Source organism: Jaculus jaculus, chromosome 4 (assembly GCF_020740685.1).
Source record: "Jaculus jaculus isolate mJacJac1 chromosome 4, mJacJac1.mat.Y.cur, whole genome shotgun sequence".
Taxonomy (NCBI): domain Eukaryota; kingdom Metazoa; phylum Chordata; class Mammalia; order Rodentia; family Dipodidae; genus Jaculus; species Jaculus jaculus.
In genome coordinates this window covers 51,542,313-51,559,566 of record NC_059105.1, presented here as the reverse complement: position 1 = coordinate 51,559,566, position 17,254 = coordinate 51,542,313, and the positions used below count along the sequence as shown (strand labels likewise).

General features: G+C 37.9%; 1 non-coding gene across 1 annotated transcript; it reads left to right on the top strand.

Annotated features, from left to right (window-relative positions):
- The first annotated feature begins 16,596 nt into the window (after positions 1-16,596).
- Positions 16,597-16,700, top strand: LOC123460441. The gene has a single exon (XR_006637004.1). It is a non-coding gene; the product is annotated as a U6 spliceosomal RNA (small nuclear RNA).
- The last annotated feature ends 554 nt before the right edge of the window (positions 16,701-17,254 follow it).

The following is a 17,254-nucleotide window of genomic DNA, read 5'->3' as shown; positions in this document are numbered from 1 at the left end:
TCCTGGGAGCTTCAGGCTATTTCCGTGCGTAGTTACGGTTTTCTCCGTTGCATTGTTAGCCATGGTGACAAGCGACAGGATTCTCACTCTCCTGTCCAGTTTCAACATCTGATTGCTTTCAAGCCAATTACACTAGTTTCCCTATTAAAAATGTGTCTGAGGGCTGGAGAGATGGCTTAGCGGTTAAGCGCTTGCCTGTGAAGCCTAAGGACCCCGGTTAGAGGCTCGGTTCCCCAGGTCCCACGTTAGCCAGATGCACAAGGGGGTGCACGTGTCTGGAGTTCGTTTGCAGTGGCTGGAAGCCCTGGCGCACCCATTCTCTCTCTCTCTCTCCCTCTATCTGTCTTTCTCTCTGTGTCTGTGGCTCTCAAATAAATAAATTTAAAAAAAAATGTGTCTGAACAGCAAAAATAAATAAGTAAATAAATAAATAAAAATAAATATAGCTTGTTCAGTGATAGTCCCAAAGATTTCTATGCATTGTCAAAATTACAAAGGATTTGTTTGCTTATGAATAAAAATATAATAGGTTTCTACTTATTATTTACTTTTCTATTATATGAAAGCTAAAATGTAAACTAACTACAAAGCTAGTTAATAGTGACAATTAGAAATAATTGAACAAATTAAGCAATTAAGGTTAATTACACAAATGTTGTGTGCAACAAAAAAAAACCTTTCCAGTTTATAATAATTTTCTTTCTGTGATAACACAATATAATTGACCCATTATTAAGTACTTATTGATTTTTCATTTTTGAAAACTATATTTAATGTACTTTTAAGGAAAAATATGAGACATTTTTAAAGAAAATGTTGTCCTTTTTAATTTTTTTTGTTCATTTTTATTTATTTATTTGAGAATGACAGAGAGAGAGAGAATAAGAGGCAGAGAAAGAGAGAGAATGGGCATGCCAGGGCTTCCAGCCACTGCAAATGAACTCCAGATGTGTGTGCCCCCTTGTGCATCTGTCTAACGTAGGTCCTGGGGAATCCAGCCTCTTAGGCTTCACAGGCAAGCGCTTAACTGCTAAGCCATCTCTCCAGCCCAAGAAAATGTAGTCTTAAGTAAAGCATTATTATCTACTTTTAATATAAAAAATAACCTTGGTATACTTTCATCTGTCTTGTAAGAACCAAGAATATTTTTTTCCAGTGATATACTCTGAAATTCTTAAAACATAAAGGGCTTATTTCTATGCTTTCTTGTCGCTTTCATGCAGTGATAAAATTCAGTTGGGGTAACAAGAAATACATTTTGACTAGCACCCTGGTCTAACCAAAACCACATTACAATAGTTCATAGTCAAATGAGATGGCATCAGTGCGAACATGCTCTCAATGTGAATCTGGATTGTTTAGGACTTTCCTTACCAGCAGCAGCACGTGAGCTTCTAGACTTGCTGGATTTGTGTCTATATTTCCTAAATGCCCCTTTCACCAGCAGCCTTGTGTTATGTAGCCACATGCCCATTACTGAGTTTCTTTACATCTGTAAACTCAGCATGCTGTCTTCGGTATTTGAAATATGATCATTTTGAGCATTTCAGAGGGCCTTGGAAGTGGTGAAAAGGGAAACTCTTTCTTGGGGAAAACTGTTTAAATCTCACTAATCTCAGTGGTAATTTGAATTTGTTAAATTGAACCTGGGTTCTAAATATGTTGCAATTTTATACAGAAATTGGAAAAGTTACATTTAACTTCATTGCTTTTCCTGAAAATATCTTTTTGCACTTGAAAGCAGTCTGATTTCTAAAATTGAGTTATTTTCTGTTGCATGAACACATCTTGGCAAAACTCTAACACAGCAAATTTATCCTTTCCCAGTTGGCCTGTGACCTCTTCAAAGATCTCACACAGGTTAGAAGGAACAGTATGTACATTCCTGTTTACTTTAATCTTTTTATTCATTTTCATGCTCGAAATTGCCTCTCCTTTAGTTTTTTTTTTTTTTTAAGATGTGTTTCTTTTGTTGCACACTGTGAAATGATGATTTTATGGAGGGCAAACATCTTAATCGTTTGCTGTGCTGAGAGCAATGACAGCTACCCCGAAGACATGTGCCTTATTTCCTTCCTCATTTCAAGAGAAAATTCTCGTCATGTTCTGTTTCAAGTTTTGAGGAAACTAAATAACCAAAATTCTTCATTATGACAGCCTCAATATGGCAACACAGACAAGTCATGCTCTTTCTTACCATGATATATACAGACCAGTGAGTTAGTGAGACATTTTCATAGCTTTGGTAAAATGTTCAATGACTCAATTAAATCACCAAATTTACATTGATATAACCTTGTAGATACATGGAAACAAGAGCAAAGTTTAGTTTGTATATGATTAAGATATCAACAGTCACATGGCCTGAAGTTTCCCTAGAAACTTGTGTAAATTTAAAAACAACACTTGAAATTTCATTTTTCAAAGTATTTTAGACCTAAGGGGTATCCTTTCTTGGGAATCTGCTACCACACATCATTTGACACACTGTAGAAATCATAGACCATGCTAGTATATGACAGAATCAATTTTATACTATTATTAATTTTGGGTTTTTTTTTTTGAGGTAGGGTCTCACTCTAGTCCAGGCTAACCTGGAATTGACTATGTAGTCTCAGAGTGGCCTTGAACTCACAGGAAACCTCCTACCTCTGCCTCCCAAATGCTGGGATTAAAGGAGTCCACCACCATACCCAGCCTTGCTATTAAATTTTTGTCAAAGATATTTTAGTTAATATACTTGAATCATTTATAACTTTACAGAGTTTCATACAGCCATCCAGGCAAACACTCAGTAACATATAGTCATAGGTGTGAATGCTTCCAAACTTTTTAATTTATCTTTGGTATTTTGTGTAGACATAATTGCATTTTGATTGTTCAGAAATGCCTTACTCAACAGTCTTGTAAGTCTTGTAAATTTCATATACATTTTCTATCCCTTTCTCTGCCATGCACAATCCCAGTTTTTTTTCTACATATTGTACAAACTTCATGCTCAATACCAAATTCTTGTGTACATATTGTGCAAAAATTGTGTTTATATTACTTGTATAATATAGTTGTATGTTTCTTTCCCTTTTTCTAAAAGTTAAAGTTATCAAGTCATCTTTTTTATGATGTCTGGTTTATGCTGATATTGATGTAATAATGTTCCTAATTTCATTATGTAAATTTTTGAACAAATTGTTTATAATTTTTGCAATGTTTAAATCAATCTAGAGTGAGAGACTGGGGAAAAAAAGGGAGAAAGGAAGGGAGGGTGCAGGCAAGATGGGAGGGAGGCAGGGAGGGAAGGATGGATGGAAGACAGGAAGAAAGAAAAGGAGAGAGGGAAGGGAGGAAGGAAGGAAAGGATGTCAGACCATGCATAGCAATAAGACTCTAACACAACACTTATGCATCAATCAGCCCAGAAGGATTAGAAAGGATGTGGTCAATAATTGCCAAATTTCTCTATGTTTCGCCTGACTTCCACCTCAGGACCAATTAATAATAGCCAAATATCTTCCCCAACCCAATTGAATAGGTTATGTTGCTGTTAGCCCACTTCTATTTTCCTTATACTGATAAACTCTGAACATATTATACTTACAAATCTTGTGTTTTTATAAGACTTTTCAACTCATCTGTTTGTGTTTAGGTCTGAAGTATTCAAGTGATTGTAGCTAACTCTTTCATGTAACAAGTTCTAAATATATACTTTCTCATTTGAGTTGGTTTGGACATTTTTTTTTTCTAAAAGCAGTCAGTATGTCAATAAAAATGTGATGAATAATCTTTACACAAAGTGAAAACTAATTTTATATGTACATATGGTGTGCATGCATGTCTATATGCATTTTCTTATGCGTGCATTCACAGGAGTGTGCAAATGCACATGTGCAGCAGCCAGAGGACCACATCCACCTCTTGGAGGTAGGGGCTTGGCCTGTAGTTCACCCAGTAGGTTAAACTTGCTGTGCAGAAATCCTCAGGAATCCACTTGTTCCTGCATCCCCAGCACTGGATGTACAGTCTAGTGTCTCCGGAGAAGCATTTTTACATAGACATTGGAAAGTCAACTGAGATCCTCAAGCTTGCCAGGTAATCACTTTACCCAGTGAGCTATTGTGCCACCCCACCTCCAACAATTGTTTAATACTCGTGATTACTAAGCACTAATGTTTCAAACTTAATTTGCACAGTCGTAAATTTGCACACTTAAATTGCACTAGTTGGAATGACTCAGCAAGCTATAATACAGGGCTGGGAATTATAAATCTTAGCTGCCAACACTGAGAATGAAAGGTGAAGTAAAGCAATCATGTTAGGCAAATAATCATTGTTGCATTCATTTGGCAATAACATCATTTCTTTTTCTTTTTGTACTTTTGCTTGTATGTGGGTAGGGGTGTATAGTGGATTACATTTTTATTTGGCAGGCCCTCTTCTTATAAACATAGGTTTCAGTACCCTAGGAGGTATTTTCCAAGAATGTGTGACTTTTAGTGCTAAAAATAGGATTATAAAACCTTGAAAACTGTTTGCCCTTGATTATGCTATTTTAAAAAATCAGGTTATCATCCAGGCAGTGAAATATATTTTTAGAACTTTATTTTATATTATATTTATTTATTTGCAAGCAAAGAGAGATAGGGAGAAGAGAGACAGACAAAGAGAATGGGCATGCCAGGGCTTCCAGCTGCTGCAGACAAACTTCAAACATACATGCCACTTTGTGCGTCTGGCTTTAGGTTGGCACTGGAGAATTGAACGTTGGTCCTTTAGCTTTGCCAGCATCACCAGGCAGTGTTAAATTTGGGGCGCTTGTAGACTCAGCCTCCTTCCAAAGTTCTGAGAAGGACCTTGCCAAAATGTTTATGTGTTTGAATGGCTTCCTAAAACATTCAAAATTACCATCATATAAGAAGATTGTTTCCACAATGGATCTCCCTCAATCACACTTCCCTTCATGCTGAGTAGCTTTTGGGTGACCACAAACATGTATGGAATCCAGTTAAAGGGCGCTTGAGTGGGAAAGATTTCAGTCTGGGTTTATTGGAGTAGACTGATGTGGTTTCAGGCACTTTCATGACTGGCTCCACATTGCTAGTATTCTAGCTGCAGGAACAGCTTCCAGTACTGCTCATCACCCAATGTAGTCACACTGTCAGAGTTATAAAGATGGTTGATCAAGGATGTGTCACTGTGTGATGGCATCTGCAGAAATTGTCACAAACAAGATGACAGTGGGCAACAATCATAGATTAATATGGGTTGACCCTGCAGCTAACACTAAGACCTTCCAATTTATGAAACATATATAACTTAAAAAAAAATACCTAGCACTTTCCAGCACTATAAAATCAGACCACCTGAGAACTGGCTTCCTTCTAGATTCAAGCTGGACATCTTGATGTGCTGTGTCAGCAGCATGTGGTGTCTTCAGCAATAGGGTCTTTTTACCTTTTACCTCAATGGGGAAACATGCTTTGACAGAAACCTTATTTTGGAGATCTTGCAGGACTCTGATCAGAAGCTCATTGTGGGTTGTAACCAATTTCTGGTACTCAGAGTTACAAACCAGAGACAAATGTTTTAGGTTAAAGCTTCATCCCACCCTCTCTAGGGCCCTTCTTACTATAATATTCCCTGCATAATCCTGTTAATGGTTATATCTGTTTGTGTGCTATCCAGGAGAATGTTTTCAATAGTACCAATTCATTTTCAATTTGGTTTTGTGTGTACTTCCTCCCCTCCACCACCACTGACCTTACATTCACCATCTTCCAAACACTTCCATCCCTAGTATGTGTCCCTTGAGTTGAGTCACCTGTCAGGTATGCCTGCAACTCAAACTATTCCACATTAGGAACCACAAATGAAGAAGAACATGTGGCCTTTGTCTTTCTGTGTTGTGTGGGTCTGTTCCAATTCTATCCATATTCCTACAAGTTTCATGATTTCATTTTCCTTACTGTTGAGTAGAATTCCATTCAGTATATATTCCATGTTTTCATTATCTAGTCATCAAGTGATGGGCATCTGAGTCAAGTCCAGTTCTTAGCTTTTGAGCAGCTATACACATGATTGAGCAAATATCTCTGCAGTGAAGAGTGGAGTCTTTAGAGTAGATGACCAGTTAGGGGAAAGCTGGTTCAGTTGGAAGCTCTGCTTTCATCTTTTTAAGGAGTCTCAATTTTTTTTTCCATACTGTTTGTACAAATTTGCACTCCCACCAGCAGTGAATGAAGGCTCCTCTTTCCTCACAACTTTGTCAATATTTATTGTCATTTGATTTTTTTTTTAATGATAGTTGTCCTAATTGGAGTAAGGTAGAAACTCATAGTTGTTTTAATTTAATTTTAATTTGCATTTCCTTGATGGTTAAGGATGTTGAGTATTTTCTTAAGTGAGTATTAGTATTGTACTAGTGAATATTGTATTTCTTCATGAGCTGCTGGGGACAAATGACCAATAATAACTTTGTGTGATGCTAGATGAAAACAACCACCCTGACAAGATATACACACCTGTGCAATAGTAGCACACAGCCAAGGTGGGCAACCAATGGCTTTCTGATTGGCTAAGAAATCTGCTCAGTGGAAAGGATCCCATAGCTGGAACTGGAAACCAAGTCAGAATTCTATGGAGAGCAATATCATGGAGTACTAAAGAAGATCCAACTAGTCTTAGGTCAAAAGAGAGGCTACACTCATCACAAGCTCTCTCAGTTGACCATGCTTGTTGCATTTAACCTATGCTGATCTCATTCTTTACTGTATAATCTGTTTTTCTTTATCAGAAGGCACCAAGAACCTGGAAGACAAACCACCTCTCCCACATCAGCCAGGACCCAGGAAAAACCACAGAGAAAATGGCAAGATAAGCGAGCATGTTACTTCATTGGTGAGCTTAAGAACCATCACCAGGAGACAGGTACTGAGGATACTCAAAACATACCAAAGCGGAAATTTAGAAGCTTTTTATAATACAACACTAAGGTAGACTTAACACCTACCACCACAGCTCAGAGAATTTTGTAGAAGAGGGGTGGGAAAGATTGTAAGAGCCACAGAGTGGAAGGAAATCTCTTAGAGCATTGTAACCCATTTACAATTACATATTAATGGTCTCGCATCTCATACCAACAATCCCATAGAGTACGGTACTCAGCGAAATGGGGACATGGAGGAGGAAAATTATGGTACAAATACATGATATGGTGATATAAAGTTTCTTATTTTTTAAAAAAAGAATGCTTAGTTCCCATAAGTTTCCATTCAAAATAAATGCTTTTCTTTTTCTTTCTTTTTTTTTTTTTGCTTAGAAATATAATTTGTAGCATAGACCATACAATTAGAAAACTACCATTTATTTTCTGTCTTTTTGTATGAGTGTGGGGGTGTAGCATGTGTATATCTATTGATAGCTTTTCTTGTTTCTGAGTGTATGATTTTGTGTATGCTGTGGTTGGTGCCCCAGCCTGCATACTCAACTGCAGTGGAGGGGGGCACTAGCTTTTGGTAGCTAGAGCAGAACTTCATATGTCTCGCCCCTATGCTCTTCTTCCTGGAATTGTTTGAGCTAGAGACACTCTACTGATTCTGAAGCTTAAAGAATTCCTCTGATTCCTGACTCTTCTGTATCTTCTCACTCACTGTTTACAAGAGATCTGGAGATTCTAAATCTGGAAGTCTCAAACCTCTTTAGGTCCTAGTGCTTGCATAAGAAGCTCACTAAACATCTGAGCTATCAAATGAGGTCTGGGGAAGAGACTGAGTAAAGGAAAGGTGGAGGGAGGGCTGATAAAAATCTAAGAGGATACAAATAAGTCACATGGAAATGTACTTTTTGGACAATGGAATATTCAGCAGCCATAGATTTTTTTTTGTGAGAAAATTTTCAGTGAGTTGTTGGCCAGAGAAGTCCCTGATGCCCCCAAAACATTACAGACCATTGTTGAGGCCCTTGGTTTCCCATCAGGAATAGATGGTAAGAACCCATGGCTGAAGACTACACATACTTGGGCTGCAAGGCCACTGAGAAATCCTGCTGGAACTGAGCTGATAACCTCCTCCATGTAGACCAGCTGACAGAATGCTGGAAGAAGCCATTCTACATGCAGTTCAATGGGAAAGAGAGAAATCACCAGTGAAGATACTTTACAGTGGACACTGTAAGTCTTAAATTTTTCCAGCCAGATCCGATCAGCCAATGGGTGCAATAGTGGCAAGTCTGTCATTGTGGAAACCAACTGCCCTCTAATTGGACTTGAGGCCCGTTCCATGGGAAGGAATACATCCCTGATACTGAAAATTTAAAACAGGGGTATCCCTGAGCCCTAAGGGTGTAACGTCTGCTGCTGTCTGGCTAAATGTGTATGCTATGCTTATCAAACTGCCCAGTAAGCACTTCTCTTAATGTTCATACCCTTATATTAATGCTACTCCCACTTTTGGTAGAGAACCTTCTCTTTGCATATGGCAGTGACCTTGGGATGACTCAGAAGGTATCATAGAGCTGGGAAGAAGTGACAGGAGTGCTCAGCACTGCAATATCTCTATCACACCTTCCAAGGCTCAGGGTCCATTGCAAAAGGTGTGGCAGAAAGAATGTAAGAGCCAAAGGAAGAGTAGGACTCCTTACAACTTGCTTCCCCCTCCCCCCGACACAAAATGGCCTGTATATCCATGACCTCACAGTGCCTGACACTACCTACACAAGACCATCATAAAAAGAGGAACAGATCATGACATCAAAATAAAAGAGAGACTGACTGAGATGGGGAGAAGTTATGGTAAAGAATGGAGTTTCAAAGGCAAAAGTGGGGGGAGGAAGGGCTTTGCCATGGAATATTGTTTACAATCATGGAAACTGTTAATAAAAAAAGAAGCACACTAAACATCTGAGCCATCTCTTCAGCCCACTTATTTGTATTTACATGAATGTAAAAGTGCATATGGCTATGCATGCATGCATGTGCTTATAAGAGTATGAGTCACAGGTAAACACAGAGTGTTCAATTGTTCTACATATGACTATTTGAGAAAGGGTCCCTTATTGAGACCAAAACTCATTAATCTACCTAGATTAGCTAGGCAATGAGCCCTAGAGGTTCCCTGTCTCTACCTCCCAACACTGGTATGCATGTGCACCATAATGCACAGCCTTTCACTGAACTCAGACCCTTTATTTTGTTTGGCAAGCACTTTACCAACTGAGCCATCTCCCCAGCCCTTTCTTTCTTTTTGCTAAAAAGTCTTTGATATTAAATTTATCATAATCTCTATGTTTATAGGGGACATCCTACCACAATACTATAAGTAGCAATTAAACTGTATGGAAAGATGTATATTTCTTTGTGTTTCAAGTTTTAATAAGTTAATTTTTTTCATTGTAATGGGAAAGTCTCATGTCTTCCTTACCACTGCATAGAAAATGCCATTATATAATCATTGTGATTGAAGATATTAAATACATATATAAAAAAACTTATATATCTATACCAGTATGTGTCTGTAAGGTACTTTTTGAATTTTGTAGTATGAACTGGCATTTAAAATGTTTTGTTCTTCATTTCTTCATCATAAATACATTCTTTCTTAGCTGTGTTTATTTTTAATTCTGAACCTTTTTACTAAGAAACAATTCTCACTTTGTAGAAGTTTTAAGACTCACAAAAGTAGACTTTCTCCTACTGGTTCCTCACCATCTCTGCAACCTGACTCCTCACTTTCTTCCTCTTTATGCTGGTTTAGGAGTTCAATCTGTCACATTCAAGTCAGGCACCAGCCAAAACATCTGAGTCATAGTTCTCTTAAGTCAATTCTCCTGCTGCCACCAGAGTTAACATTGGAAAGTACACATTTATTATCACTATGGGATACAAAGCAGTGTCCTTCACAAGGTGCCAGTAACACAATCCAGTCCCCATTTGCTATTTCGAGTTCCCCTGACACATGTTTCCAGAATCATACATCACCTGAAAGAAACTATGCATGCCCTCTAACTTTCTCTTGCCTTCACTGAGGTACTCTCTCAGTTATATAAGATCTAGTTAGAACTTTATAGTCTATATCAAGTACCACCTGCCAGTGAATACTTGAATTATCCATCAATCATATGCTCTCACAACATCATGTATATTTTTGAGTTGAAAACTTTTCACTTTATATGCATTTTCATATTGGCATCTGTATATCTCATACTAATTAGGAAATGTCCTGAAAAGCATAATCTAACTCTTTATCATGTCATGAGCAGAGCATGATTCTTGACTAGTGTAGCACTCATCCATTTGTTCATTTACTCATCTATGTCAGACATTTCCCTGGGTACCAAAGGTAAACCTAGAATAAAACCACATTAAATAATAAAACAAGTGGATAAGTTACTCTCTTATGTTGTCAGAAGATCACAACATATTACCTTTTCCCCAAGTTCTTTGTGTCATTGTTGTAGAATGGGCAGGAGGTAGTTCCTCTTGTGTTCAAAGAAACAGCTGTGGAATAAAAAGAGGACTAAAATAAAGACAAAAATATTTGGGCTTAAGTGTCTAGGTTACACAAGCTAGTGGTCCAGAGAAAGACATGTAAATATCTCTTATAGAAATATTGTTTAGACTAATGAACTTATTTCAAATCACACTGGCATACTCTAAGATTTTTTTTATTGTTGCAAAGGGAAAGGGATTGTTAGTTGTTTTTCATAAATGTTAAGAGGCTATTGCTCAGGTAGGACGTTATTCTTCTAGTGCATTTCTATCATAACCACTTGCATTTTGACCAGTGTATCTTTTCACCCTTATTTACTGCCCATTTAGAGTGGAAACCACCAAATACAATTGTCCTAATCAAACTGCAGTTAACACTCTGTTCTAGGGTCAATGTGACAGAACTGAAGCTAAACTGAAACACTTTTTTGCTAATCATGGTCCTAAAAACGAAAGCCAAACTGAAGATTTTGGTGTAGTATCACGACAGTTGTATGATAGTCTGACAGACACCTTCAAATTCATTATCAGATACGGACAGTTTTTTGAAACAAAATGTGAAAAGTATGTTTAATTCTTGTTTTTTTCTTTTTCCTCTCAAGAGTAGTTGGGATCCTGCACATTGCATACACTACAGGTTATAACTTATAAGAAATATATGTGCACTACTCGATACCTCTGTTCATTATGAGGAAGGCTGTACATGTTCCTATTATACTTTTTTCCATTTTTGTTGTTATCTTTACACACAAGTCTACCCTTTATAGTAAAATGTCTGGAATAAAACTTAATAGAAAAGATTGTAATTGTAAAATATGTTCAAAAATTATTTAAAAATTCAAATGAATTTCGGAATGATTGACTTGTTAATTGAGTGCTAATATAAAAACTTCAGAAAATAACTGCAAGCTATGTTTCCTTAGTAACCACATAATTTCTTGTAGCATTTTATAGGCACAAAAATAAAAACAAGTTGAATCTTATATTGTAGGATATGTGCATCCTAATTTTTTCCATCTATTTGTACTTTTCCCCAATTCTGCTGAGAAGTGCCTCTGCTTTTTTTGTGGGGGTTAAGGGAGATGTATAGGCACTTACACAACTCAGAAAGAACTGGCCAATCATTCCTTTTTCTCTGGTAGACACGGAACACAAAAATGCTAGGCAAGTATCTCTCTGTAAAATATTTCAAATAGGGAAACTGAAGAGTATATTGCTTTTGTTTATAGTCATGATGTTGAAGATACAAGAGCCTGGGAGCATGGGTTCCCATAATTGCGGGTGACAACAGGCCCAAGGAGAGGGACAGACTAAACACTTCAAATCAGGATTTGGGAGGCTGAGGTATGCTACTAAATTTAAAATTCTCCCAGATAAGCAGAAAGAAAATTTCAGAAGCCAAAATCAGACACTAAAAACAAGAGAAAGAAATTAACAGAAAATGAGACTAAGGGTAAAGAGACTAGGTTAAGTTGATGTCTGGTTCAAAGATAGGCTCAGGGAAATGAAACATGATGTTCTGTGTACTTTATGATGTAAGCCACAGTGATGTTCAGGAGCACTGATTGACTGTATTGCACTGTCTTCAATAGGAGCACACTCTCATTCAGCCATGTTGGAAGCATAGAATTTGTTACGCCCTTTGATGTATTCTTATTCTTGTCTCTAAACAAAACAAAGCAATTTACCCTCTTCTCCTTCTCTCTTCCAAAGTGTGGGGGTGCTGGTACTCTTATAGCTCCAGTCTTCATTACTGCCCCGTGTGGCTATCTGTCTTATGATGGCTAATAAGGCACAGATGGATCCTTCCACAAGGATTCTGAGAAAGCCTTCTATAGGGATGGCTGTTGTGTCCATGCTACTTCAGTAGTTAACCCTTATTCCTAATATATTTCCCCTTTTCTGTCTGGATGAAGGAAACAATAATTCAAGGCACAGCAACCATTTTCAAATTTTAAAGGTGATAGCAGAATGGTAAACACAGTGGAAACCAGAAGATGGAAGAACCTGGGACTTGTGAGGTAAGGGCCTTTCTCTAGCCAAGGCTGACCTGGAATTAGACTGACCTGGAATTAGTCTCAGGCTGGCCTAGAACTCACAGAGATCCTCCTACCTCAGCCTCTCAAGTGCTGGGAGATTAAATGCATGTGCCTTCATGTCCAGCATATATTTTTGTTAATTTTTAATTTTTACAAAAATTATTTATGTACTTGTACATTACATGTGGAAGTGGCCAACAGGGTCTCTTGACACTACTAACAGAACACTGGCCACTAGTGCAATTCCTTGCATCTGGCTTTACATGGATCTCTGGGTGAATGAAACCCAGCTGGTAGACTTTGCATACAAGTGTCTTTAACTGCTAAGCCATCTCCCCAGTCCCTTCAAAAAAAAATTTTTAGTGTCAAATAAACAATATCCTAGGTGTTTTAGCCTCTGTTAATTTGATTATCTAGTTGCTTCTTTAGTCAAACAAACGTCATCATATCCACAAGGGTTTTTGTTTTTTCTACCACTTTCATTAAACTAGATGGATCCTGTTTTAATCTGTTTGTTCTACTAAAACAGAATTACCTGATAGTAAGTGATTTATAAAGCAAATAAATTTACTTTTGCTGGGGTGGATACATTACTGGGGGCAGAACTTATAGTCCAGCCCTACTAGGAGTGTTCAGAATAGTATGGGCTCTGGCTGTTCACATTTGCTGGCTGTTTGGTGGTATGGCTCTGATATAATCTATGGAAAGGAGCCACCTTATTCCACCATTGACGGTGTTTCCCCTGGATTCTACAACCCTGAAAAGAACCCTTTCCTCTCATAAGCTGCCCCTCGTCAAATGATTTTTAAGCAATGTGAAGGTAACTATGACAATTATTAAATAATGACTGGTTTTGTTAGTTTCATTTAGCTTTAAGCTTTAGTTTTTAATAATTTAAGAACTTTTTTCTTATATTATCTTAAGAAACTATATTCTATAAAAATAATGGTGATCATTACCTTCTATCAGGTATTTTCAAAAATGAAGATGATATTCAGTCATTTTGTCAGACTATGAAATTAAGTAACTTTGAGGTAGTGACACATATTTCTTTGGGTTTTGTTTTTATTTTCACTTTTATACATGCTATGTGAATACCTCACTGATACTTAGTTTCAAAACTTCCATATTTTTCCTTCAGGTAATATCAGTATTGTTAATAACAATGAGCACCTTACCTTTTCACTATGCTCAAAGAAGTACAGTGGCTAGTGAACAACTCCGAATTTAGGTGAACTGAACCTTCCAGAGTTGAAATTTATGAGAAATGTATCAGCTGTCTGTTAACTTGAAATTTTACTGACAAGCAGTTAACATATATTTTATACAATATATGTATTATGCACATGAAAGTGTGAGGAGAGTGTTTTTCTCTGTTGATAGGCAATTAACTGGAGAGACTAAGTGCTCATTAAGAGATAATTACTCCTCATAACCTTATGAAGAACTACAAGAAGTGGCTATAAAACTATCAGAGGAGTGTTGGAGGGATGGCTTAGTGGTTAAGGTACTTGCCTGCAAAGCCTAAGGACCCAGGTTCAATTCTCCAGGTCCCACATTAGCCAAATGCACATCGTGGCACATGTGTTTGGAGTTCATTTGCAGTGGCTAGTGGCCCTGGCATGTCCATTCTCTCTCTCTCTCTTTCCCTCTGTCCCTCTGTATCTAATAAGTAAATAAATAAAATTATTTAAAAATTTAAAAAACTATCAGAGTAGCACTGTATGGATTTTGTTTACTCTTTGAGGTTGTGGTTACTATATTTGTTTCTGTTTACATTTGTCTGGATTACAAATGGTGTCATGTATGTTATAGAAGTGTGCATGTGGATAAGTTTTCATAAATTGAGCTTTTATTTTCTTTTTCAGGCCTGATGACTGAACCTCAGGATTCATGCATGCTAGGCAAGCTCTCTAACACTGAACTACACCCACCAGCTCCCTTTTACTTTGTATTTTGAGACAGTCTCACTAAGCTTCCCAGGATGTCCTTGAATGAACTATGTTGCCCAAGAGTGGCTTTGAACTTGTGATCCTTTTATTTTAGTGTCCCAAAGACCTGGGAATATAGTCATGTACCATTATCTCTGGTTAGAATTTACCTTTAAGAATAGATTTGTCTATATTTTGTGATAAATATACTATTTTATAGCTATGTTTTACATATTCATGAAATACCTTGCTCTTATTTTCTTCAGTATTTCTAGGATATATGTTTATCTGTGAGCTTTTTTAGTTGGTAGAAATCTCAAAAACAAGGCCTATGATTAAGTAGACCAATCAAGCTCAAATCTGTGTTAAGAATTCTGTAGACAGATCAACAAAGGATTTAGTTGTTTATCATATCGTAGCTTCCCATAAATGTGTGATTGTTATAGTTTGAATGTGAAATGCCATCCATAGGTTCATGTGTTTTGAACACATATTACCAAGCTAGTAGCACTGTTTAGAAGGTTATGGAACCTTTTAGAGACAGAGACTTGGCAAGGAGAAGCACATCGCTGGATGTGGGACTTGACATTTAATTTTTTATGGCCTTTTGACTGCCAAAAGAGGCTTCCATGTCATTGCCATAATAAGGAAAATAGGGCCACCCTCTTCTGCCAGACCTGTGCTTTCCCTTTCAGGGCAGACAGGCTCTCCTGATTGGTCCTCATGATTTTCACCAACCAATCAGGGCCCACCTGGGTCTAAATAAACCTCTGCCTCTCCATCTCAGACTCACCAGACTCTCAGGAGCTGTGTATTGCACTGGCCTTTCCAAGGGCTTTGTCTTAGGAGCCAGGACAAACACATGTACCCGACTCCCAGCCAGTTGTGACAGGGTGCTGGACTTGTTCCTGCTTCTGAGACCTACTAGAGCTGCTCTCAGCACGTGGACCTTCATGTACTGCTGCTCCCTTGACCTGCACTCAGACCTGGCCCACTTCAGGAGTTGATCTCATCACCTGGACCGCATTCTCAATGACTGAACACTCTCTGTGCCTGGTTTCACACTTGCCTTGGAGAGAGACTCACAGCTATAATAGCACCTGTATCTCTGGGCTTCCACTCCTGGGGTACCTGCTACTCCTGCGTCATTCTTCTTCTCTTCCTCTTCCTGCCTTTTTTGTAGAATAATAAACGTCTTTATTACATGAGCACAGGATGATATATTTGCCTTTCTGGACTTTGATCTTCCTCAAACAGAACTCCAGCACCTTGCACTCCAGCACCTAGCCATCTTCTCTGCCACACTGGCTAGGTCTAGATGCAATGCAGGTGAGAAGTTTGCCCTGCTAGATCTCCTCGTTCGAAGACGGCTGCTTTTGGCATTCTTTTTTCTTTCACAATATTTCTTTCGAATTTTCTTTGATCACTTTTTTGTTAAAACTCTCTTCCTCGGGGCTGTAATGATTTCTCAGTGGTTAAGGTCTGCAAAGCCTAAGGAACTGGGATCAATTCCCCAGTACTCATGTAAAGCCAGATGCACAAAGTGGTGCAAGCATCTGGAGAAAAAAAATCTCTTTCTCCTCAGGAGTCAGCTTGGCCCAGGGATCCTCCTTTTACCAAATTCCTCTGGTATTTGTCAGCCTGCCAAGGGTTCATAGCTAAAATTACTTGACGTTATTAAACCCTTGGTTGTCAACCTGTCACCATTGAGAGTTCAGAGCTTTCATGTTTACTTTTTAAGGTTTTTTTTTTTTTAATTTTTTATTTATTTATTTGAGAGCGACAGACACAGAGAGAAAGACAGATAGAGGGAGAGAGAGAATGGGCGTGCCAGGGCTTCCAGCCTCTGCAAACGAACTCCAGACGCGTGCGCCCCCTTGTGCATCTGGCTAACGTGGGACCTGGGGAACCGAGCCTCGAACCAGAGTCCTTAGGCTTCACAGGCAAGCGCTTAACAGCTAAGCCATCTCTCCAGCCCTCATGTTTACTTTTTAGTTGTGTTCCCCTGTAAGTAACACTTCCTCATTTGTTTGTCCTTCATTGTCCGTCTCTCCACTTCATTCTTCATGGTGGGGAGACAAAAATCATTGATGAATTACCTGGATTCATAAGACTTTGCATAAAAATGCCAAGTAAAAATAAAAGTAGCATGCTTTCTTCGGCAGCACATATACTAAAATTGGAATGATGCAAAGATTAGCATGGACCCTGCGCAAGGATGACATGCAAATTTGTGAAGCGTTCCATATTAAAAAAATTAAATTAAATTAAAAATAAATAAAAGCAGCAACTGCATATAAAAAGTGATGGGATTATTCTTAAAAGGAGATGAAAATTTGTCATGCCCGGAGACTAGACTGTATTAAGAAATCCTTGAAAGGTGAGGAACGCAAGGGCCCCAACTTCTTCCTTCTTGCTTAGTTCATGGATTCCTGTAATATCCCTTAAGCTCCTGTGTTATTTCTCAGTCAGGACCCATATCTCTGGATCAACTGAGAAGTAAACTATAAGACAAAACAATATATGGTTTACATTAATCATAAACTATAGTATTTATCATTTGATTTAAGAAGGAATGTATAAATCCTGAGTGTATGATTTTGATCTATGTTCTATTTCTATTTTATTTGATGATTGTATCTTTACAATGTCATAATACAATTAATATAGCAAGTAAATTATAATTTGTAGGAACTAATCCTTATAGCTAGTTAGGAAGAATTATTTTTGCTTTAGTCTTGGTGATTCTAAGTCCCTCGCATTTATATGTAAAATTATACTGGGTTTTGTTGGTGGTGTTGTTGTTT